Consider the following 26,205-nt stretch of genomic DNA (forward strand, 5'->3'; position numbering starts at 1 on the left):
GTGAGATGGCTTATGCCAAATTCTTTACTAAGCTGGACGCCTCCAAGGGTTTTTGGCAAATACAGCTGGACACGTCCAGTCGCAAGCTGTGCACGTTCAACACCCCGTTCGGCCGCTACTGCTACAACCGGATACCTTTTGGTATCATAGCTGCCTCCGAAGTATTTCACCGCATCGTGGAGCAGATGATGGAGGGCATCGAGGGGGGTGCGAGTATACCTTGACGACGTAATTATCTGGTCCACAATGCCCCAGGAACACATCGCTCACCTCAAGAAGGTATTCCAGAGAATTCATGAACATGGTCTCCAGCTCAACAGGGCCAAGTGGTTATTTGATCAATCGGATATTAAGTTCCTAGGTGACCACATCTCGCAGCAGGGCGTGCGGCGAGATGCCGACAAGGTCTCGCCGATCAACACCATGAAGACCCAGGAGGACAAGAAGGCTTCCTCGGGATGGTCAACTTCCTCAGGAAGTTAATTCCCAATATGGCATCCCACACCATGGGCCTCCGCCATCTCATCAAGAAGTTGATGGAATTTCAGTGGCTGCCCACGCATGAAGAGGAATGGCGTGAGTTGAAAGTAAAGCTCACCATAGCCCCGGTTCTAGCGTTCTTCGACCCAACCAAGGAAACCAAGATATCAATTGATGCAAGCCAGGACGGCATTGGGGCGGTGCTCCTTCAGCGGGATGACTCCTCGTCATCTGGCTCCAGTGACGTATGCCTCCAGGGTCATGACGCCCACTGAGCAACAGTACGCTCAGATTGAGAAGGAGTGTCTGGGCCTCCTGACAGGGATAGTCAAGTTTCACGACTACGTTTATGGCCTGCCAAAATTCACGGTAGAAACGGACCACATGCCTCTAGTCCACATCCAGAGGATTTAAATGACATGACACCTCGGTTACAGCAAATTCTTCTTAAGCTACGCCGCTACGACTTCAAACTTGTCTACACGCCAGGCAAAGAGCTGATCGTTGCAGATGCTCTATCCAGGTCCATTACCACACCATGTGAACCAAGTGACTTCATCTGCCACGTAGAAGCGCAAGTGCAGTTGTGTGCCACCAACCCTCCAGCCTCTGATGAACGGGTGGTCCAAATTCGTGAGGAGACGGCCAAGGATCCTCTGCTGCAGCGTGTGATGCAGCACCTTACCAATGGCTGGCAGAAGGGACAATGTCCCCAGTTCTATAACGTAAAAGACGACCTGACGGTGGTGGAGGGAATCCTTCTGAAACTCGACAGGATCGTAATTCCTCAGAGCATGCGGGCTATGCTGCTGGGCCAACTCCATGAGAGTCACCTTGGGGTCAAGAAATGGCAACGCAGAGCTCGGGAGGCGGTCTATTGGCCGGGCATCAGCCAGGACATTGCCGACACAGTCCTCAACTGCCCCACCTGTCAGAAGTTTCAACCAGCTCAACCCAAGGAAACGCTGCAACAGCACGAGATCGTGACCTCTCCGTGGTCCAAAGTAGGTGTCGACCTTTTCCACGCCAAGGGGTGTGACTACGTACTCCTGGTCGACTACTTCTCCAGTTACCCAGAAGTGGTGAAACTGTCCGACCTCACGTCGAAGGCGGTAATCAAAGCCTGCAAAGAAACGTTCGCCAGGCATGGGATACCACTCACGGTAATGAGCGACAACGGTCCTTGCTTTTACAGCCAGGAATGGTCTGATTTTGCACAGTCCTACAACTTCCGTCATGTAACCTCCAGTCCCCACTACCCGCAGTCAAACGGGAAGGCCGAGAAAGGGGTCCATATTGTAAAGCGATTGCTGTGCAAAACTGCAGACTCAGGCTCTGACTTCAATCTGGCAATGCTGGCATTCAGGGCAACCCCACTGTCCACTGGGTTATCTCCAGCGCAGATGCTCATGAATCGCACTCTGAGGACCACAGTTCCAGCCATCCATGTTCCAGACCTTGACCACCTCACAGTCATACAGAAAATGCAGCAGTCACAGGCCCAACAGAAATCCACAAACGATGCTCATGCCACGGATCTACCCGAGCTGGCCCCAACTGATCATATTCGTGTCCAGTTGTCTGAAGGCGGCTGGCCAGCCACGGCTGTTGTGATCAAACAAGTGGCCCCAAGATCATTCCTTGTCTGCATAGCTGATGGCTCCCTGCTACGGTGCAACAGACGGGCACTGGGAAGAGTTCCACGCCCGCTACCTGACCGAAGTGCCCCGCCACCAACGATGCTTCCTCCTTATGTACCCTGCCACGAGGCCACCGATCTACCAGCAATCCTGCCGGCCCCCTCGACCACCGTGATGATGGCGACTCCACCTATCCATGTGCAGGCGCTCCTGATCCACCTCTGTGGCAATCGACCAGAATTCGTCGCCCACCACAAAGACTGAATCTGTAGACTGAACTTTTGTACATTTGGTGACTTCATCGAATTAATCTCTGTAAATATTGTTTTTTTGCCATGTGTCTGCACTATCGACACCTTCCTATGTATATGCGTTCATTTAAACACCTTTTGTATATAGTCAGGCATATGTGTGTATATATATACGCACGCACACCTTAGTATTTATTTATCTAAAATAAAAAGGGGAGATGTCATAATATCCACTCAAGTATATAACAGGCAGTGATTGACACATAGGATGACCAGTAAGCACACAACACAATACAGCCAATCATCAGACAGGACACTACCACTATAAAGCCAGAGGGCACTAGGTTTCCCGCTCTCTCGGGATCTAGCTACTGAGACAGTCAGAGTCCACGAGCTAGCCAGTGCAAACACCATGCAGCAGCTAGTAAGTCTGGTCAGGCTACTACTAGGTCTCCAGTCAGTTCAGCATAGTGTCAACCCACAACTGAATATGTTTATCAGTTCTATCGTTGAATAAAACACTGTTGGATCTTCTCCAGTGTTAGACGTCTGTTTCTCGCATCCCTGCATCGAGTGCAGTCCACATCGAACAAACTTGCCTAACACATCAGGACCTGCTGGTTATGGGGTGAGTCCAGATGGTCTCCCCCCCCCCCCCCCCCGCCCCCATTTAGTACCACAGCCTGAGCCCCCCAATGAGTCGGGCAGCGTTGAGGAGAGCAGCCCGGAATGCAGCCTTCGACCCGAGACCCAGGACACCCCGGAGTTCGAGTTTGAGGATGATACAGACTGCCCGTCACATCTGGTTTAGCACAGGGCTAAATAGCCGGCTTTGAAAGCAGAACATGGCAGGCCAGCAGCGCAGGTTCAATTACCGTACCAGCTTCCCCGAACAGGTGCCGGAATATAGCGACTAGGGGCTTTTCACAGTAACTTCATTGAAGCCTACTTGTGACAATAAGCGATTTTAATTTAATTTCATTTCATTTCAGCTGTCTCCAACACCCTCCACCATCCCAGAGATGGTTCCTCGGTTGGGGACTTCAGTGAAGAGGCTCCTTGGAGACGCTCTGGTTCGCACCACAGATCTGGTACATCAGGTGGAGGTAGGAACACCCAAGGGGGTGGACTGTCAGGGGACTGGCTGACCCCTGGAACTAGCTGCTGACCAGATGGGATTTGGGTTTCTGGAACGGACAGTCCCATTGATTGTGGAGATGCTGTTGCAGAGCCAGGGGCTACATGAGGGGTTGTCGACAAACACCCAGCACTTGCAGGTACAGTTGGAGGAATCCACGCATACAGGAACAGGAAGTGGTGCCGACCACGCATGCCACCCTGGGCAACACCGCACAGGTGGCGTCTGTGGTGGAGGCATTGGGGGTGAGGGTTGTGACAACAGATCAGCATGTCCAAGGCCTGGGGCATTCTGTGCAGTCAATGGCCGAGGTCCAGGACAGGGTTCACAGGCAGCCATGTGTAAGAGCCATTTGAAAATTGCAGCAGCACTTCTGTGTATGGCACAGTCAGAGCGGGACATGGCTGAGAACAGCAGTGGCATTGTCCGGGCGCTGGCCGACGTGGTGCAGATACAGAGGGAGGTGACCCAATCCCAGAGGGAGATGGCGCAGCCACTAGCTTATGTGACACAGGCCCAGAAGGTGGTGGCACAGTCAATGGGTGATGTGGCGCAGTCCCAGTCGGTGATGGCCACTCCCTGTGCTCTATGGTCACGAGCTTGCAGACCCTGGTTGAGACCAGAGCGGGACTCCAGCCACATGGTGGGGGAGCCTCGGGGTTAGCTCCGCTCGCATCCAAGTCCCATGGGTCCCCTGAGGGAGGAGGTGATGGGGCCCATGCTGGTAAAACCTGCAGGGGAGGTGCCGGAATGTCGCAGCACATCAGACCCCCGTCCCCCACCCCCCGCCCCCCACCACACTCCTGTCCCTGGCGCATCTGGTGGGCAGCAAGTGGCAAAGGATGTCACCACAGCACCTGGGACACCCGAGCAGCAGCCTGACTCATCCAAGCTAGGTTTCCCCAGTAGACGGACGTCAATGGGGACCCAGGGCGGGAATTGCAGCAGTCGTCCACTCCTGATGTATTGTCTGGGGATCCACCTAGACATAGCATTACGGCGTGTTAGGCCAGAGAGTTAGACACCAGTTAATTTGGCAAGGGTGCAGGGCACAGGATAGTTATAGGGTTTTAGGGGCTGGGGCACATATCTGTAAATATTTGTGCACATTAAACACACGTTACCACTGTCCCAACCTGCCTCGGTGCAAGCCAGATGGGTGTGACGGGTGGGCTGCTCTGCGCTGGCCAGAGAGGGCGTGCGGGAGGGGGATGAATGAGCAGATGTTGTGGGTGGCCTAGGCTCCCCACACTCACCCCCCCCTCCCTTCCTCCCCCCCCACGTGAGGGGTTGGTCAGGGGAGGGTGGGGCGGATGTTGGGATGCGGTGTCCGTGCCCCTTGCCGGACTCCCCCCATCCTAGTCGTGAACCTGGAGGTAATCAGAGCGTTCCGTGCGTGTTGGCACTGGCGCACACATCATGCAGCCTCCCACGCCTGCCTATGCCCTATGTCCTGCCCATCCTCGCCAGATCCTCCTCGTTGGAGAGGACTGGTGTTTGTTCTCCTCTTCCAGTACATCGCCCCTCTGCTGTGTGATGTTGTGGAGGATGCTGCAAATCTCCCTGATGCAGGCAACGTTCTCAGCATCATACTGGAGGGCCCCTCCAGAGCGGTCCTGGTACCTGAACCACATCTTCAGGAGGCTGATGCACAGCTCAATCGTGCTCCTGGTCGCTACATGGGCGTTGTTGTAGCGGGTCTCCGGATCGGCATCATCAGTCACGTCGGCAGTCGATAACCCTGTCACCCTCTCAGCCTCTCAGCCGGGGCGGGCTTTTTGAGCATGTCATGAATCATCGAGTGTGCCAGGATGGTGTTGTGCACACTGCCCAGGTATCGGGCGCAAACGTGCATGATGCACAGCTGATTGCCACGTAGGAGCTGCACGTTTATCAAGTGAAACCCCATTTGGTTTGTGTAGAGCAGTCTGCCATCTGCAGGTGCTCACAGGGGGCATGCATCCTGCCGATCACCCCCTGGACCCGGGGCATGTCAGCGACGGTGGTGAACCCTGCTGCCCAGGATGTTGGTGGGCTCAGTTCACATTGAAATAGATATATTGTGCCAACTGGGCGTACAGGACTCCGTGATGGCGCGGCTGCACCTGTGCATCTTTGAGATCCCTGACAGGGGACCCGTTGGTGTAGTTGTGTTGTCACTGGACGAGTAAAACAGAAACCCAGGGTAATGCTCTGGGACCCGTGTCTGAATCCGCCCAATGCAGACGGTGAAATTTGAATTCAATAAAAATCTGGAATTTCAGTCTAAAGATGACCATGACTCTATTGTCGATTGTCATAAAAACCTATCTGCCTCTGATTTGGCCTACATGTGACTCCAGATCCACGGCACTATGGTTGACTCTTAACTGTCCCCTCAAGGGTAATTAGAACATAGAACATAGAACATTGCAGCACAGGCCCTTCAGCCCTCGATGTTGTGCCGACCTGTGAAACCCCTTTAAAGTCCATCTACACTATTCACTTATCGTCCATATGTCTATCCAATGACCAGTTGAATGCCCTTAGTGTTGGCGGGTCCACTACTGTTGCAGGCAGAGCATTCCATGCCCTTACTACTCTCTGAGTAAAGAACCTACCTCTGACATCTCTCCTATATCTATCTGCCCTCAATTTAAAGCTATGTCCTCTAGTGCTAGACATCACCATCCGAGGATAAAGGCTCTCACTGTCCACCCTATCTAATCGTCTGATTATCTTGTATGCCTCAATTAAGTCACCTCTTAACCTTCTTCTCTCTAATGAAAACTGCCTTAAGTCCCTCAGCCTTTCCTCATAAGATCTTCCCTCCATGCCAGGCAACATTCTGGTAAATCTCCTCTGCACCCGTTCCAAAGCTTCCACATCCTTCCTATAATGCGGGGACCAGAACTGCACACAATACTCCAAATGTGGTCTCACCAGGGTCATGTACAGTTGCAGCATAACCCCGCGGCTCTTAAACTCAAGCCTCCTGTTAATAAACGCTAGCACACCGTACGCCTTCTTAACAACCCTCTCAACCTGGGTGGCAACTTTCAGGGATCTATGTACATGGACACCGAGATCTCTCTGCTCATCCACACTACCAAGAATCTTACTATTAGCCCAGTACTCTGTCTTCCTGTTATTCCTTCCAAAATTAATCACATCACACTTTTCTGCATTAAACTCCATTTGCCACCTCTCAGCTCAACTCTGCAGCTTATCTATGTCCCTCTGTAACTTGTAACATCCGTCTGCACTGTCCACAACTCCACCGACTTTAGTGTCATCTGCAAATTTACTCACCCATCCTTCTAAGCCCTCCTCCAGGTCATTTATAAAAATGACAAACAGCAGTGGCCCCAAAACAGATCCTTGTGGTACACCACTAGTAACTAGAGTCCAGTCTGAACATTTCCCATCAACCACCACCCTTTCACTTCTTCCAGCTAGCCAATTTCTGATCCAAACTGCTAAATCACCCTGAATCCCATGCCTCCGTATTTTCTGCAATAGCCTACCGTGGGGAACCTTATCAAACGCTTTACTGAAGTCCATAAACACCACATCAACTGCTTTCCCCTCGTCCACCTGTTTGGTCACCTTCTCAAAGAACTCAATAAGGTTTGTGAGGAACGACCTACCCTTCACAAAACCGTGTTGACTATCTCTAATCAAATTTTTCCTTTCCAGATGATTATACATCCTATCTCTTATAAACCTTTCCAAGACTTTGCCCACAACAGAAGTAAGGCTCACTGGTCTATAGTTACCGGAGTTATCTCTACTCCCCTTCTTGAACAAGAGGGCAACATTTGCTATCCTCCAGTCTTCTGGCAGTATTCCTGCAGACAAAGGTGACTTAAAGATCAAAGCCAAAGGCTCAGCAATCTCCTCCCTAGATTCCCAGAGAATCCTAGGATAAATCGCATCCGGCCCAGGGGACTGATCTATTTTTACACTTTCCAGAGTTGCTAACACCTCCTCCTTATGAACCTCAAGCCCTTCTAGTCTAGTAGCCTGTATCTCAGTATTCTCCTCGACAAAATTGTCTTTTTCCTGTGTGAATACTTACGAAAAATATTCATTTAGCACCTCTCCTAAACCTCGGACTCCATGCACAACTTCCCACTACTGTCCTTGACTGGCCCTACTCTTACCCTAGTCATTCAATTAGGGATGGGCATTAAATGCAGGCCCAGCCAGCGATGCCCACGTCCATGAACGAATAAAATAAAAGTTCCCCATTCAGCATCTGGAAGATCCCCATGGCATAAATGCTTAGGTTAAACGTCACCTTGACAGACACAGAGGATGGGTGTTCCCATTTCCCCGTGGTGCCCGGTGCTCTATTGTAATGAACTCCAATTGGCTTTATTGGTTGGCCAATTTGAGTATGAGCTCCCTCAATGATAGCTCATTGAGGGGGCCCATATAATCACCTGTGTAGGCTTTGTGAGCCAGTCTTAAGTTGACTGGACTGCTAGCAGCACTGTTTGTAGCTGCTCATGTAATATCGTTATTGTAAATAAATATTGGTGTAGTGACGGAACTCCTGCCTCCCGTGGATTACTACATCTATGATCTGACAGAAATGACACACTGTCCCCCGGCTCAGCCAGAGTCTTTGATGGCATGCCTGGTCTGGCAGGTCCTCGAATGACATGTGGTGTGAGTACACACGTGACCTCATGCGGCGCCTCCTTTGCACCTCTCTTCCTTGGCCAGCTCTCCATCCCGAGCGGCTGCCTCAGCTGCCGCCAGTTCCTCTGAGGCACGCTCTGCTGCTGGACGCTCTGCTGCTGGACGCCCCGCTGCTGCACCCTCCGCTGCTGCACACTCCGCTGCTGCATGTACCGCTGCTGCAACCTCCGCTGCTGCAAGCACCGCTGCTGCATGCTCTGCTGCTGCATGCTCTGCTGCTGCACGCCCTGCTGCTGCACGCCCCGCTGCTGCACGCCCTACTGCTGCACGCCCTGCTGCTGCATGCCCCGCTGCTGCACGCCCCGCTGCTGCACGCCCTGCTGCTGCACGCCCTGCTGCTGCATGCTCTGCTGCTGCATGCCCTGCTGCTGCATGCCCTGCTGCTGCATGCCCCGCTGCTGTACCCTCCGCTGCTGCATGCTCTGCTGCTGCATGCCCCGCTGCTGCAACCTCCGCTGCTGCAAGCTCCGCTGCTGCATGCTCCTATGCTGCATGCCCTGCTGCTGCATGCCCCACTGCTGCACGTTCAGCTGCTGCACACTCTGCTGCTGCACCCTCCGCTGCTGCACCCTCCGCTGCTGCATGCTCCGCTGCTGCATGCTCCGCTGCTTCATGCTCCGCTGCTGCATGCTCCGCTGCTGCATGCTCCGCTGCTGCACGCTCCGCTGCTGCATGCCACGCTGCTGCACCCTCCATTGCTGCATGCTCCGCTGCTGCACCCTCCGTTGCTGCACGTTCCTCTGCTGCAAGCTCAGCTGCTGCACGCCCCGCTGCTGCACACTCCGCTGCTGCATGCTCCACTGTTGTACACTCCGCTGCTGCACAGCCCGCTGTTGCAACCTCCGCTGCTGCAACCTCTGCTACTGCACCCTCTGCTGCTGCAACCTCCGCTGCTGCAAGCTCCGCTGCTGCACGCTCCGCTGCTGCATGCTCCACTGCTGCACCATCCACTGCTGCACCCTCCACTGCTGCACGCTCCGCTGCTGCACGCTCCACTGCTGCACCCTCCGCTGCTGCACCCTCCGCTGCTGCATGCCCCGCTGCTGCATGCCCCGCTGCTGCACTCTCTGCTGCACGCTCTGCTGCTGCACTCTCTGCTGCTGCATGCTCCACTGCTGCACAGTCCGCTGCTGCACCCTCCACTGCTGCATGCTCCGCTGCTGCACGCTCCACTGCTGCACCCTCCGCTGCTGCATGCCCCGCTGCTGCACCCTCCGCTGCTGCATGCCCCGCTGCTGCACTCTCTGCTGCTGCACGCCCCGCTGCTGCACGCCCCGCTGCTGCACTCTCTGCTGCTGCATGCTCCACTGCTGCACAGTCCGCTGCTGCACAGTCCGCTGCTGCACGTTCAGCTGCTGCACGCTCTGCTGCTGCACGCTCTGCTGCTGCACGCTCTGCTGCTGCATGCTCCACTGCTGCACGCTCCGCTGCAGCACACTCCGCTGCTGCACGTTCAGTTGCTGCACGCTCCGCTGCTGCACGCTCCACTGCTGCAGCTTCCTCCCCCTTCGATTGGATTTGTTTATTGTCATGTGTACCAAGGTACAGTGAAAAGTATTTTTCGGCATGCAGCTCAAGCAGATGATCTGGTACATGAAAAGAAAATACATAATAGGGCAACACAAGGAACACAATGTAAATACATAGACACAGGCATTGTATGAAGCACACATGGGTGTAGTATTAACCAAAACAGTCCACAAGAGGGTCGTTTAGGAGCGGGACATGCTTCCTTGAGCAGCGCCAGCTCATACAGCCGCAGGGTATCACCTAGGGCTGCGGCAACTAGCAGGAAGGCTATTATTGCTGGTTGAATTCTAATATCCATTATCTGCAGAAGGTGAAAGGCAGACATGTTAGCATGGTGCGTACCCCATTCCCAACCAAGTCCATTGGACTACATGGTGGCCTTGGTTGGCACTGTGGGCTATGTCCCACATGCCCCCACATCGCCGCACCCGTGGCCTGGCACGGTGGGGGCCTCTAGCCCTGGCACCTGTCCCTGATGTCAGGGGTACTGTTGACTGGCACTGTCCTTGACAGCAGTATGCTCCGTGACCTCTTTCGGGCGTCCCCATAGGGGCTACAGCGGCAATTATCCTTGAGTGGGCCGAGTGATGCTCCACGAGTGGGTGGTGTCTGGTTGGGTGATGGGGTATGGTGGAGAGTGTGATGCGGGAGTAGGAGCTGAGGTGCGGGGGTTGAGAGTGGGGCAACCATACGGCCGGTGTCACTCTCCAGAACCAGGAGCCAAGGTGGGTGTTCAGTGAGGTGCGCAGCACGATGGCTGCCCTGCAGGTCGTGACAATGGAGGTCTGTGTCTGGACACCATAGGGGCTCCCCCAGGCCACTCGGCCCATTCCCCCGTCATCCCCCCCCCCCCCGATCCTGGCAAGATCTCACCCCAGCCAGCTCGGCCAGTGTCCAGCCAGACAGCCCGCAGCACACCTCTCTGTGTCCCACCTCCTCTCTCTCCCTCATCAGCCATGATGCCAGCTTCAAGCTATTTAAAATCACAAGTGACCTGCGCCATCACAAATTTGGCCATTGGAGGTGGAGAATCATGGAGTCCCGGGAGAATACTGGGTCAGGCCCACTGATGATATGCAAATGGTATTCTGGAATGCATTGGCACTGCTGGCAAGACAATGGGCAATTGCGATTTTCCGTCAAATCAGCCTTGCTGTGATTTCGGCGTCGGACTCTATTCTCCGCCCAATCGCATTTCCCGATTTCGCCGTCAGCTGACGGAGAATCCTGCCCATTTTTTTTGATTGACACATCACATGACAAAAAGTGAAACTAATGGTTTGTTTTCATGCTTATGCAGATTTATATTCTGATCATGAATGTCACTCACACTTTGTAGGTTAATCTATAGAAAACCGAGTGGCTTCAGATACAAAGGTTTATAACATGGTAAGCCCATGTGAAAAATATTCATTGTTTTTTTTAAATATAAATTTAGTGTACCCCATTCATTTTTTCCAATTAAGGGGCAATTTAGCGTGGCCAATCCACCTAGCCTGCACATCTTTTGGGTTGTGGTGGCAAACCCCAGGCAATCACGGGGAGAATGTGCAAACTCCACAGTGGACAGTGACCCAGAGCCAGGATCGAACCTGGGACCTCGGCGCCGTGAGACTACAGGGCTAACCCACTGCGCCACTGCTTCCCACAAATATTCATTGTTTTTATTGCCTCGTACAGCTGAATACTATTGAACTATATTGTTCAAATGTAGCTCATTATTTTTAAATAAATTTAGAATACCCAATTTTTTTTCCAATTAAGGGGCAATTTAGCGTGGCCCATCCACCGAACCTGCATATCTTTGGGTTGTGAGGGTGAATGTGCAAACTCCACATGGACAGTGACCCAGGACCGGGATTCGAATCTGGGTCCTCAACCCCGTAGTACTCAGTGCTGACCACTGTGCCACATGCCACTCCTCAAATGTGCTTCATGACTTGGGAACTGAGTGAGGATTCCAGCATGATTAAAGAAGTTGAATTTCAGACTTGAATTTTCTTGAATTTGTATGAAAAAAAATAAGAATTTACTCGCTGGAAACCTAATTGGATTTTTTAAAACATTGAATCCTCATTCCAGTGACTTGAAACTGAAGCTTCTAAGATTCTGGTTGTTTGCACCGCTGTACATGATAAATTCCATAGCCATACGCTTGAGCCAATATATCTGTACAATCCCATCAAAGGGAATGAGGGGAATGAGAGTGAAGCAAACCTCTTGTCCTCATTCACAGGCCATCCAGAATCACTTGTGTAGGGGCTATGCATTTGATGCAAGTATGTAAGGCAATTGGGACGAGCTTAGTGGCAAAAACTGGTCGTCATGGACATGTTGAGCCGAAGGACCTGTTTCCATGCTGTAGACCACTGAGACTCGATGACTCTGGCTGAGAATCCACCTCAGTCATAATCTAATAAAGTCAAAACCAACCCCATGAAATTCACTAGCCATGAGCCTTTTCGGTCATTGGTCAGTTGGAGAGAGAGGATCATGTGACAAGCCAGCTAATTCCATTTGTGGTTCAGAAACTGTTTACACTAGACTAGAGACAGAAGTAGAAAATACACCAAAGTTACAGGAGTGCAGACAAATATTTTAAAGATCTCGGGCTTGATACTCCCAGTCTCCGCCCCAAAATCACGAAACATGATCGGCCGAAGAAAAGGCTTTTACGCCAAAATCGGTTCCAACTCTGGTTCGGTGCCGATTTTAGATTCTCCACACCCCCAAAAATTGTGCGATTGTGGCGGGTGCCGCACGGCCTGGAGAATCACGGGAGGTGCCCCGATGACCAATTCTCCGGGCCCTGAACGATTCTGCGCCCCAGATGGGCCGAGGTTCTAACCACATATAAAAAATTGTCAGCCAGTCGTTCGTGCTGTTGAGGCGTCTGGAGGAGTTAGGGGTCGGCGTGGGGGACCTTGGGCTCCCAGAACGGAGACGGCCATGGCTGCTGTGGGTGGGGGGGGGGTGGAGTGTCGAGGAAAGGGGGGGGCAGGCAGAGCGGCCGGGAACCTCCTCCATGACAGTGCGATGACCACGCATTGGATGCCATTATGGCTGCCATGTTGATGGGCACCCACCTAGGGCGCTGGCACAGCCGTTTGGGTGTTTGCCGGCCCCCTCACCGGCCACCCCACCCAGCCGGCGGCACCCACTGGGGGTGAAGACTCAGGGCCACACCCACAGCAGCCCCCAGTGAGGGCTGTGCCATGGAGCGGTGGCCCTGGCGGGAGGGACAGGCGACAGGAGCAGAGGCACTGAAGGGGCGGGGGTGGGGTGCACAGTGCCAACCGGGGCGACCATGTAGGCCATGGCAGCTGGTTGTGGACGTGTGTATGTGCCATGATAACATTTTCCTTCCCCTCAACCCCTGCAGATCATAATGTTTGGCCACCACACAGCGATGTTGGCCGCCGTGGCGGGGTCGCTGCCCTGCATGCCGCCCTGTGGGAGCATGAGCAGGGGCAGCTCAGAGAGAAGGTGGTGGCCCAGGAGAAGAGCGGGCCGCTGAGGGGCAGGTGGCAGCCGCTCAGGCTGCAGGTCTGCCTGCCCAACAGGACGAGGAGCAGGAGAAGGAGGAGGGACAAAACGATGGGGAGGCACAAGATGAGCATGACGATGGGAAGGAGGAGGTGGTACCAAAGAGGCGTCCGATGAGGCCCCATGTGTACCGCCGCCGCATGTCCTTCCAGGAACTGCCGGACAGGGCATGTAGGAGGAGACTGCGGTTGAGCCGGGAAACTGTGGCCCGCATCTGCCACATGATGGCACACCTGGCACCCCGTGGGACAGGGGGAGGACACCCTCTCCCGGTGGCCGTCTAGCTTCCGGTCGCCGTAAACTTTTATGCAACGGGATCGTTCCAGTTGCTGAGTGGGGACCTCTTCAGCATCTCCCAGGCATTGGTGCACCGGTGCATCTGTGCATGACTGATGCCCTGTATGCCCTTGCGGACCACTACATAAAGTTCGTGCATCAATTTATCGCAGTCAGATTTTCAACAAGATGGATATCAGAATCAAACCAGATCGCCTGCAGCTGGATCTGCACTCGCCTGACGCCAGAAAGGACTTTAATCACTGGCTAGCTTGCTTCGAGGCTTACATCAACGCAGCGACCCCCACACCGATGGAGGCTCAGAAGATACAGGTCCTGTATTCCAGGTTGAGCTCAAGCATGTTCCCGTTGATCCAGGACACCCCAAATTACGCGTAAGCCATTGCACTCCTAAAAGAGAACTACGCGCAGAAAGCAAACACGATCTTCGCCAGGCATGTACTCGCCACTCGCTCTCAACTCCCTGGTGAGTCCATCGAAGATTTCTGGCGGGCCCTAATACCACGCGTCCGGGACTGTGACTGTCAGGCCGTTATGGCCACCGAACATTCTAATCTCCTCATGCGCGATGCGTTCGTAACGGGGATTGGGTCGGACCTCATCCGACAACGACTGCTGGAAGGGACCACGCTCGACCTAGCAGAGACAAAAACTTTAGCGCTCTCCATGATGGTCGCATTCCTTAATGTTCAGGCCTACCCTTCTCGCCATGCGGCCCACCCCTCCTATCCCTCCTGGACCCCGCAAACGACCCCCCCAGCTGGGACCCTGCCTAGCCAATATGCCTGCGCTGCACGCCAATCCGCCCACACCAGGGGTCCCTGCTGATACTTCTGTGGCGAACAGAAGTCGGGGGGACAATGCTGCCCGGCCCGCGCCGCCAATTGCAAGTCTTGTAGCAAAAAGGGCCAGTTCGCCGCAGTGTGCCAGGCTCGCGCAGTCGCCGCTATCGCCCCCTTCCGCCCTGCCAAATGCACAATGGGTGCCTCCATCTTCTCCTCCCGGGGCCGCGTGCGGCCAGTGGGCGCCGCCATCTCCCCCCCCCCCCCCCCCCCCCCCCGGGGCCACGTGCGGACCATGGCCGCCACCAACATGTGGCCCATGGGCGCCGCCTTCTTGTCCCGCCCCCGCAATGGGCACCGCCATTTTGTTCACCGCAGGACCTCCGGACGCTGCCATCTTGTCTTCCCCACGGGGCAGGAACGCCAACGACATCTCACGACCTGGGCTGCCGACGCTCTCCGTCTGAAACCTCTGACGATCATCCATAGTTCACCTCGTTGACGCTGGACCAGTCTCGTCCAAACAACCTGGCCACCACTTCGACAACGGTGAAAATCAACGGCCACGTGACCTCTTGTCTGCTGGACCCCGGGAGCACCGAAAGTTTCATACACCCGGATACGGTAAGGCACTGCTCCCTCGCAGTCCACCTCGCCAATCAAAGGATCTCCCTGGCCTCCGGATCCCACTCTGTCCCGATCCGAGGGTTCTGTACGGTCACTTTCACAGTCCAGGGCGTAGAATTCAGCGGTTTCCGTCTCTACGTCCTTCCTAACCTCTGTGCTGCACTATTGCTGGGCCTGGATTTCCAGTGCAATCTCCAGAGCCTCACCCTCAAATTCGGCGGGCTCCTACCTTCACTCACCGTTTGCGGCCTCACGACCCTCAAGGTTGACCCTCCCTCCCTCTTTGCCAATCTAACCAGATTGCAAACCCGGTGCCACCAGGAGCAGACGGTACAGCACCCAGGACAAGGCCTTCATCAGGTCCGAGGTCCAGCGGCTGCTTCGGGAGGGTATCATCGAGGCCAGCAACAGGCCCTGGAGAGCCCAAGTGGTAGTGGTTAAAACTGGGGAGAAACACAGAATGGTCGTGGACTACAGCCAGACCATCAATCGGTACACGCAGCGTGACGCGTACCCCCTCCCACGCATATCTGATATGGTCAATCGGATTGCGCAGTACCGGGTCTTCTCAACAATTGACCTGAAATCTGCCTACCACCAGCTCCCCATCCGTAAATCGGACTGTCCATACACTGCCTTCGAGGCAGACGGACGGCTATCACTTTCTTAGGGTTCCCTTTGGTGTCACTAACGGGGTCTCGGTCTTCCAAAGGGAGATGGACCGAATGGTCGACCGGTACGGTGTGCGGGCCACGTTTCCGTACTTAGATAATGTCACCATCTGCGGTCATGATCAGCAGGACCATGATGCCAACCTCGCTAAATTCCTCCACACCGCCACTCTTCTCAACCTTGCGTATAATAAAGAGAAGTGTGTGTTCAGAACGAACCGCTTAGCCATCCTCGGCTATGTAGTCCAGAACGGAGTTCTGGGAACTGATCCCGACCGCATGCACCCTCTCATGGGGTTTCCCCTCCCCCAAGGCCCTCAAACGCTGCCTGGGGATCTTATCGTACTACGCCCAGTGGGTCCAAACTATGCAGACAAGGCCCGCCCACTCATAAAGTCCACTCAATTTCCCCTCACGGCCGAGGCACAACAGGCCTTCGCCCGTATCAGAGCAGACATAGCCAAGGCCGGGATGCACGCAGTAGACGAGACACTGTCCTTTCAAGTAGAAAGCGACGCATCAGATGTCGCCCTTGCCGCCACTCTAAATCAGGCAGGCAGACCCGTGGCATTCTTTTCCCGCACCCTTCATGCCTCTGAAATTCGACATTCATTTGTTGAAAAGGAGGCCCAGGCAATCGTTGAAGCCGTGCGGCACTGGAGGCATTACCTGGCCGGCAGGAGATTCACTCTCCTCACTGACCAGCGGTCGGTAGCCTTCATGTTCAATAACACACAGCGTGGTAAGATCAAAAACGATAAAATCTTGCAGTGGAGAATCGAGCTCTCCACTTATAATTACGAGATTTTGTATTACCCCGGCAAGCTCAACGAGCCCCCAGACGCCCTCCCCCGAGGTACATGTGCCAGCGCACAAGTAGACCAACTCCGGGCCCTGCATGATAGCCTTTGTCACACGGGGCTCACACGACTGTACCACCTCGTCAAGGCTCACAGCCTGCCCTACTCTGTCGAGGAAGTACGGACAGTCACCAGAGACTGCCAGGTCTGTGCGGAGTGCAAGCCGCACTTCTACCGGACGGACCGTGCGGCTGATGAAGGCCTCCTGCCCTTTTGAACGCCTCAGCATGGATTTCAAAGGGCCCCTCCCCTACACCGACCGCAACACGTATATTCTCAGTGTGGTCGATGTGTACTCCAGATTCTCCTTCGCCATCCTATGCCCCGATATGACGTCTGCCACCGTCATCAAGGCCCTCAACACAATCTTTGCTCTGTTCGGTTTCCCCGCCTACATCCACAGTGACAGGGGATCCTCATTCATGAGCGATGTGCTGCATCAGTTCCTGCTCAGCAGGAGTATCGCCTCCAGCAGGACGACCAGCTACAACCCCTGGGGAAACGGACAGTTAGAGAGGGAGAACGGGACGGTATGGAGGGCCATCCAACTGGCCCTATGGTCCAGGAACCTCCCAGCCTCTCGCTGGCAGGAGGTCCTCCCTGATGCACTCCACTCCATCCAGTCACTACTGTGCACCGCTACGACTAACACACCCCATGATCATCTTTTTGCCTTCCCCAGGAAGTCCACACCTGGTGTGTCGCTCCCGACTTGGCTCATAGCTCCAGGACCGGTCCTGCTCCGTAGGCACGTCCGACTCCACAAGGCGGACCCGTTGGTGGACAGGGTACATTTGCTCCAAGCCAACCCCCAATATGCCTATGTGGCGTACCCCGATGACCGCCAAGATACTGTCTCCCTCAGGGACCTGGCACCAGCAGGTTCCACCCACACACACTTCCCCGGCCAGGCGCCATCCTCCCCTCCACCGACGCTTCCAACATTAACCCCATCAGGACCATCCCTCCATCCCCTGCCCACGCTAGAGGATGAAAAAGATTTTGGCATGCTCCCGGAGTCACCCAACATCAGACCGGCACCGACGTCGCCAGCATCGACATCGCCACCACCGTTACGTCATTCCCAGCGGAACGTCAAGGCACCAGACCGGTTGAACCTCTTTTTTTGTTTTCTTTTTATAAATTTAGTGTACCCAATCATTTTTCCAATTAAGGGGAAATTTAGCGTGGCCAATCCACCTAGCTTGCACGTTTTTGGGTTGTGGGGGCGAAACCCACGCAGACACGGGGAGAATGTGCAAACTCCACACGGACAGTGACCCAGATCCGGGATCGAACCTGGGACCTCAGCGCCGTGAGGCGGTTGTGCTAACCACTAGGCCACTGTGCTGCCCGAGACCGGTTGAACCTCTAACTGGCACCGTACTTTCGAAAGACATTTTTTTTCCCTCTTTTCTTTCTAATAAAACACTGCACATAATTTTCACTACTGTATACAGTTCTATACCACCCCCGCCGGGCTCATTTTTAACAGGGGGTGAATGTGTTAAACCACTGTTACACCTGTATTAGGTAATGTAAGGTAGGACCTGTATTACAGGTTCACCGGTAGCCCCTGCCTGTTGGCTCCGCCCAGGAAGAGGAGTATAAATATGCGTGTCCTCTATTCAGCACCCATTTCATCGGCTGCTGTAGGAGGCCACACATCTTACTGCAATAAAGCCACAGTTGTACCCATTCTGAGTCCTTGTACAATTGATTGTGCATCAGACGTGTAGACAAGCTCAAAGTCATAGCGGCGTAGCTTGAGAAGGATTCGCTGTAACCGAGGTGTCATGGCAGCACGATAGCATAGTGGTTAGCACGATTGCTTCACAGCTCCAGCGTCCCAGGTTCGATTCCAGGCTTGGGTCACTGTCTGTGCGGAGTCTGCACGTTCTCCTCGTCCATGCGTGGGTTTCCTCTGGGTGCTCCGGTTTCCTCCCACAGTCCAAAGATGTGCAGGTTAGGTGGATTGGCCATGCTAAATTGGCCTTAGTGTTGGGTGAGGTTACTGGGTTATGGGGTTATAGGGATAGGGTAGAGGCGTGGGCTTGGGTAGGGTGCTCTTTCCAAGAGCTGGTGCAGACTCGATGGGCCGAATGGCCTCCTTCTGCACTATAACTTCTATGATATGTAATTTAAATCCTTCTGGATTCTGTGGACTAGAGGGCTGTGGTCCGTCTCTACCGTGAATTGTGGCTACAATGAGGCCCATTGTGCGACCAGGGATGTGGTTGAGAGATAGATGCTTAGGGGTCCTGAAAATGTGCTTCAGGTGCCTGCACTGTTCTGGAAGGGCCCTTCAGTACGACTCAAGGAGGGTCGGCCGCATCGTTGTGGTCTGCTGCATCCTACACAATGTAGCCCAGCAGAGGGACGATATGCTGGAGGAGGAGGAGGAGGGGGAGGAGGATCAGGAGGAAGGGCAGGCCTCTCCAGAAGAGGAGGAGAAGGGGGAGAGGAGGGACAAGGGGGCGAGGCGGGACAAGGGGTTTGGACATGGACGGGAGGCTGCACTACGCCACCGGCAGGGCCAGCGAGCACGGGACGAATGTTAGCCGCACGTTCCATCAACAAGCCGGTGGGGGGAGGTTCTCTGCTGACTAGGCGCACGGACACCAGAAAATGGCACCACCTCACCACCGACCACCCTCACCTCCCCAACACCAATGAGACTCACCTCCCCCACCAGCGAACATACTTAACTCCCGCACCATCGACCAATTCCCCCCCCCCCCTCCCACACCACTGCAACTCCCGCATGCACTCCATCCCTCCATTACACATCTACCTGCTGCACATTGAGCTGGGTGCACAGGGTTGCCAGTTCTGGTCCATGGCATGGAGGATGGTGACAGCCTGCCCTGCGATGAGCTCTGAGCTCCAAATCGTTAGACAATGTCAGACAAATGCCCACAGTAATACACCCTCCACCTTTTAGCTGGAGGCGGGGTGGTGTGGACGTTCAGGGTGGGGGGGATGGGGTGGGGGGTGTATGGGAGCGGCATGTCAGAGTTCTATTCCCCCTCAGACACAGCGCCATTAACCTCCCCTCCGACCCCCCCCCCCCCCCCCCCCCCCCGCCGCCACCGCACACATCAAACAGAGTACAGAGGCAGCTTCCATCGGTGATAAAATGTGCCCTCGCCTCTATAACTGAACTGTGCCCTGCACCCGTGCCAACTTACTAAATGTCTATCCTTCTGGCCTTACGGGCCCTATCACTATGCCTACGTGGTTCTCCAGATGGCTCAGCAGGAGTGACGGTGGACTGCTGAGACTCCTGTCCTGCGGCTGGGGTCCCTGTGGCACACAATTCCTGGGATGTCCCGGCCGAGATGTGCCCGGCTGCTCCTCGGACGTCCCGGGTGGCGTGGTGCCGCTCTCTTCAGCCCGCTGTCCACCAGATGCACCAGGGACGGTAGTGAGGGAGTCCGAAGTGCTGAGATGTTCCAACACCTCCCCTGCAGGAATCACCTGTATGGGCCCCAGCACCGCCTCCTCCCTCAATGTGCCCAATGCCCCCCCCCCCCCCCCCCCCCCCCCCCCGGCTTCTCCATGGGGCTGGAGTGCGAGCAGAACCCTCCCCCGAGGCACCCCCAACATCTGGTGCTGCCAGTCCTTGAGTCCTGCTGTGGCATCGACAAGGGTCTGGATGTTAGCGGCTATGGAGCCCAGGGAGTGGGCCATCCCTGACTGGGATTGTGACACCTCCCACTGGGACTGTGCCACCTCCCTCAGGGTCTGTGCGAAACCAGCTAGCACTTGGGCAATGGCGTGGATGCTCTCGGCCATGGCCTGCTGAGACTGGGCCATGGCCTCCTGAGACTGGGCCACACTGAGGAGCAACGCCACAATCTGCAGATGGCTCTGGCACATGGTTGCCTGTGAGTGGGCAGCCATGTCCTGGCCATGGCCCCCGCCTGCACAGATAGCCCCACACCTGTCATAACCTGACCCATATCTGACACCTTGGCCCCCATTGCCTCCACCGGGGACACCACCCGTGCGGTTTCGGCCTGGGTGGCACGCATGACCGGCACCCACTCCCTGCCCCTGCACGTGGTTGGACCCCTCCACCTGCACCTGCAGGTGCTGGAAGCCGGCCGTCACCCCCTTGTCTGGTCCCTGGCTCGCTGGCTGCATCAGATCTATGGGTGCGGGTGGAAATTCCAGGAACCCGAGACCCATCTGGGCAGCAGTCGGTTGCTGGGGCCGGGCTGCCCTCCGACTGTCCGGCCCCTAAGCTGCTCCTACCTACACCTACTGTACCAGAGCAGCAGTGTGGTGCTCACCAGTGAGTGTCCCAGAAGCCTCTTCGCTAAAGAGCCCAACCAAGGTGATAGTCTCTGCGATGGTGGAGGGTATAGGAGGCAGCAGTGACAGAAGCTCTAACTCTATGTCATCGTCGGACCTGAAGTCCGGGGTCCCCTGTGTCGTTGTGTGCTGTGTGTCTGCCCCCTCTGTTTCTGTCCCCTCTGTTTCTGTCCCCTCTGTTTCTGGCCCCTCTGTTTCTGGCCCCTCAGTTTCTGGCCCCTCAGTTTCTGGCCCCTCTGTTTCTGACCCCTCTGTTTCTGGCCCCTCTGTTTCTGGCCCGTCTGTTTCTGGTCCCTGATGAGACCATCAACTCACGTGACACGTGGTTAGAAGTGAACAGTGGTTGTGATCGTCTTACAACAGAGCCTGCCTATGACAAGATGAACTCCAGATGAACTGGCAGGCAGGCTCTCAGCATCAACCTTTATACTTCCGGTTAGGGGGAGGAGCCGTGGGTGGAGCCAAGGGTGGAGCCCAGTACAAACTCCCGTACACTCCCCGTGCATCTCCCCCTAGTGGCAGAGCAGCGCAACTGCTCGTGTGCCGAACTTACCGAGACATAGTACAACATGTGTAATACAGTGTGAATTACGCAACTGTGATTCACCACATTCACCCCCTGTAAAAAAATCAAGTCCGGCGGGGATGGTGGCTTACAGATTGAGTCTGTCCGGTGGCCGAGTTGTCCGCTGTGATCGGCGGAGCACCGGGGTTACAGCCCCTTCTGGTGGCTGGATGAGCACCATCGGTTGGGGTACGATAACGGGCTCCGGGGGCGATTTCGCCTGAGCTTCGTACCCGTCTGGTTCGACTGGGGACTGGGGGCGCTGGGAGCTAGCTGGCGCGGGTGCGCGAAGAAAATGTAGTGAACTGGTAGGTGCGGGGGTGTGGGGGGCGAGTTAATGTAAATCTCTTATTGTCACAAGTAGGCTTCAATGAAGTTACTGTGAAAAGCCCCTAGTCGCCACATTCCGGCGCTTGTTCGGGGAGGCTGTTACGGGAATCGAACCGTGCTGCTGGCCTGCCCTGGTCTGCTTTCAAAGCCAGCGATTTAGCCCAGTGTGCTAAACAGCCCGGGTGGGATGTAGTGTGAGGGGTACCTCGGCGGTGGTAGTGGGGGGGTTGGATCCTGCAGGTGCTAGGTCCCGGAGGGATACAGTGTCCTGACGGCCGTCAGGGAACTCTACGAAGGCGTACTGGGGGTTTGAATGCAGTAGGAGCACTTTCTCTATGAGTGGGTCAGTTTTGTGCGTCCTGACGTGCTTCCGGAGGAATACTGGGCCCGGTGTCTTCAACCATGCCGGGAGCGAAACCACCGTATAGTGCCCCTGGAAAAAATAAAGAGCCGCTCGTGAGGGGTCTGGTTGGTAGTGGTACATAAGAGGGACCTAATAGCGTGGAGCGTGTCGGGGAGGACTTCTTGCCAATGGGAGATCGGGAGATTCCTGGACTGGATGGTCAGTAGGACGGTCTTCCAGACCGTCGTATTCTCCCTCTCCACCTGCCCATTCCCCCTGGGGTTATAGCTGGTAGTCCTGCTCGAGGCGGTGCCCTTGCCGAGCAGGTACTGACGCAGCTCGTCGTTCATAAAGGACGAACCCCGGTCGCTGTGTACATAGCTGGGGAAACCAAACAGGGTGAAGATACTATGCAGGGCCCTAATGACTGTGTGGGAGGTCATATCGGAGCATGAGATAGCAAAGGAAAAACGGGAGAACTCGTCTATGATGTTCAGGAAGTACACATTCCTGTTTGTCGAGGGGAGTGGCCCTTTGAAATCGATAGCGAGGTGTTCAAAGGGCCTAGAAGCCTTGACCAGGTGGGCCCTGTCTGGTCTGTAGAAGTGCGGTTTGCACTCCGCGCAGATCGGTCAATCCCTGGTGATGACTTTTACCTCCTCAGTGGAGAAAGGCAGATTTCATGGTCATTCCTTACTGTTTCTTAAGACGATTAAATTGATGAGACCATCAATTCATGTGACACGTGGTTAGAAGTGAACAGTGGTTGTGATTGTCTTACAACAGAGCCTGCCTATGACAAAATGAACTCCAGATGAACTGCGTCGATGTTTCCAAGCTCGTGTCAGGCTCTGGGCTGTTGAGACGGCTGCCTTCCCCGTTGGTGCTTGCATTCTAGGGGGGGCACCGGCCCTGGCACTGGCTGGGGGTGGGGGATGGGCAAGTACCATCACCGGCTGGTCCTGTAAGACACAAGACAGCATGTATGGTTAGACAGTCGGACAGGGGTGAGGGGGTTGGGTGAGGGGGTGCGGTGAGGGGGCTGAGTGAGGGGGTGCGGTAAGGTGGTGGGGTGGGGGTTGGGGTGAGGGGGTTGGGTGAGAGGGGTGGGGTGAGGAGGTGGGGTGAGGGGTGGGGGTTGGCACAGATGTGTTGTGAGTGGCCACGGCCAGGCAGGGGGAGATCTCACTTGCTGGTGCGCCACCGGCCTCGGCACGGCAACCTCCCGCTCCTCTCGTGCTCCAACGATGTCCTCTGCCCTCTGCTCGTGCGTGCACAGTGATCGGATGCAGTTCAGGTGCTCCCCCCCCCGGTCTTCTCCCGTTCCCTGCGGTAATGGGCGGACTTCTCCTGCGGGGGGGAAGGGACTGGGCACACAAACATCAACAGTGTTAGATGGTCGACGCATGCAGCCCGGCGGTTGAGGCTATGATGACATAGATGCACAGGGCACCAGACCACTGTAGCTGGCATGGGTGGGTACAGCCATGTGGAGGTGAGTGGGGGTTGGGCTGCCCCACTGCGTGGGCGGGGGTAGGCAGCGTCACATGTGCGGGGTAGAGGGGCTGGTGCCAGGGGCACAATGCTGGGTACTCATGCTGTCTGCCCTGAGTAGGTTGTGCAGCTTCTTTCGGTACTGGTCACCTGTCCTGGCAACTGGCCCGATGGCACTGACGGCTTCGCCCACCTCGGCCCACAAATGCCGAAAGATGGCGCTTGTTGTCCTGCAGCCGGTCTGCGGTACAGAACCCCCCCCCCCTCCTCTGCTCCGTGGTGTCCAGGAGAGTGTCTCATACGCCCTCTCAGAATCTGGGGGCTGCATGGCAGGCGGCCATCTTCTCTGCGACGGATGTGTCTCGGGGCAGATTTTTTTTAAGGCGCTGGGGCGTCCCGTCAATGACAGGACAAGTGTATCGGCGGCCAACCGACGGCCGCTTCCTCGGGCGCTTCCCGTGGCACCCATGCTGGCCCCTTGTGGGCCACTGAATCGATGACCTTGGGGGCCTGTTGATGCCGTCATAAAACGCTATGGTCTTTACGATGACATCAACACTTAGCCCCATTATCGGAGAATCTAGCCCCTCAAATCCAGCAGCTACTGTATCCAGAACAAGAGATAAATGATCCATTCGTATCTTTAAACCGCCTCGTCTCTGAAACCAGAAGGACTTCTGAGCCTAGTCTGGATCTAACCATGTGACCAACCAATATAGAACAGAACCATAGAATCCTTCCAATGCGGATGGAGGACATTCGACCCATTTGGTCTGCACTAACCCTCAGAAAGAGCACCCTACTTTAGGCCTACTCCCTCGCCCTATCTCTGTAACTCCACCTAACCTGCACATCTTTGGATACTAAGGGACAATGTAACATCACCAATCCACCTAACCTGCACATCTTTGGACTGTGGGGGGAAACCGGAGCACCGGAGGAAACCCACGCAGACACGGGGAGAACGTGCAGACTCCGCACAAACAATCAGCCAAGCTTGGAATTGAACCAGGTCTCTGGCGCTGTGAAGCAGCAGTGGTAACCACTGTGCCACCGTGTCGCCCTAGTGAATGAACCGTACTGGACTGCAAAATATCACTGAATCAATCTTCCTACTTTGTAACTTATTGGCGAGTGTTTGTGAACTATGGGTTTGTGTGTGTGTGTGTGAAATCTGGAGCATTTTATTATTTTGCTTTGTAGCCACCGAAGTTGGCTACTTCCCGACATAAAATGGAAAATTGAAATGCATGCAGGGAAAATTGGACAATGTCAGAAAGACAAGCAGGCTGCAGAATCTCTCTGTGTATTCTGTCTGCAGAGAAACCAGATAGCACTGAAACTAACAAGTTTGCATACTAATTGAGCGATTCCCGGTGATTCCCGGGCACAATGGACACAATCGAGAATAACAAAGGTCAAGCCAGACTCTTAGGCGCCAGCAGGAGTCCCGGACAATAAGTTACAAACAGCCCCAAGAACCGCCCAGCGATCAGGAAACAGCCCCAGTATTGGGGAATTCAAACCAATCGATTGGTATGAGGTCCAATCGATTGCAAGCAGGTATAGAGTCCGCCCAGACGGGCGCGAAGCCCCTGTGACCTATAAAGGACAGATCCCAAGTCCAGCTCTCTCTCTTAGCTGGCCCTCTCAGCAGAACACCTTTGCAGCAGCTCTCAAAGAACTTGAACATGAGGAGAGGCCTGGCCAACAGCTACACCGACAAGTAAGTGTCAACCAACGCACGCCACGAGAATAGACACTCCTGACCCCTTAGCCCGTACCAACCGGGAAGCCTGCAGTTTCAGGACAGGACAAGAGGCCATTGTTCCCTGATCCAGTGTGTTCCCTTATCGAAGATAAATATTGGCTTATCGTGGTAGGAATAGTTTAGTCCGTTAGTATTAGTTGCATGAGTATCGATTTACTGTGTAATAATAAATGTGTTTGATTGAACCTTACTAACTGGTGTATTGAGTCATTGATCTGAACTTGACCTTGAACCTCGTGGCGGTATCATAAGGATACCTGGCGACTCTAGAGCTAAGGAAAAGAAACAGAGCCAAGTGAGTGTTAAACACACTCACCAGAACGAGCAACAGCTTCGACCGGCTGATGTACGATAAATATTATTCTCTTTTCAAAAAAGCGAAGACAAACTTGCTTGTTTGTGTATCAAAAAGCTATTAGGGAATAAAATGAACTGTGAGAGGGCAACGGTAAAATTGATAACACTGAAGGAACAGCAGGCAGAGTTGAACATGTCCTAAATATGCATTGATTTTCTATCCCTTTAGTTGTGTAGCACGCTCCTTTGCCAACTTCTGTACGATCTTGAATTGTCTGCTTGCTGTCACTTCTTGCAATGAGGACAAATTGATTGCTATCATGTGAGCTCGCAATATGTTAATCCACCATTATTGCAGACATCCTTCAATTTCTTTTCAGTTCTGGCTAATGAATCAGGAATTGAGTCATGCAGCTAGTTTTCAATGTTTAATATGATTATTGGAAAACAAAACGCCGACCTTCTTTGATTCTTTCAAGCTGAGAGAACATGGAGATTAACTAAATGGCCACCTCTCAGTATCCTCCTATTTGTACATGTTATTACCAGATGAAGAGGCTGCAAGGCGTAATAG

The sequence above is a fragment of the Scyliorhinus canicula genome, chromosome 2 (genome assembly GCF_902713615.1).
Source record: "Scyliorhinus canicula chromosome 2, sScyCan1.1, whole genome shotgun sequence".
Lineage (NCBI taxonomy): Eukaryota > Metazoa > Chordata > Chondrichthyes > Carcharhiniformes > Scyliorhinidae > Scyliorhinus > Scyliorhinus canicula.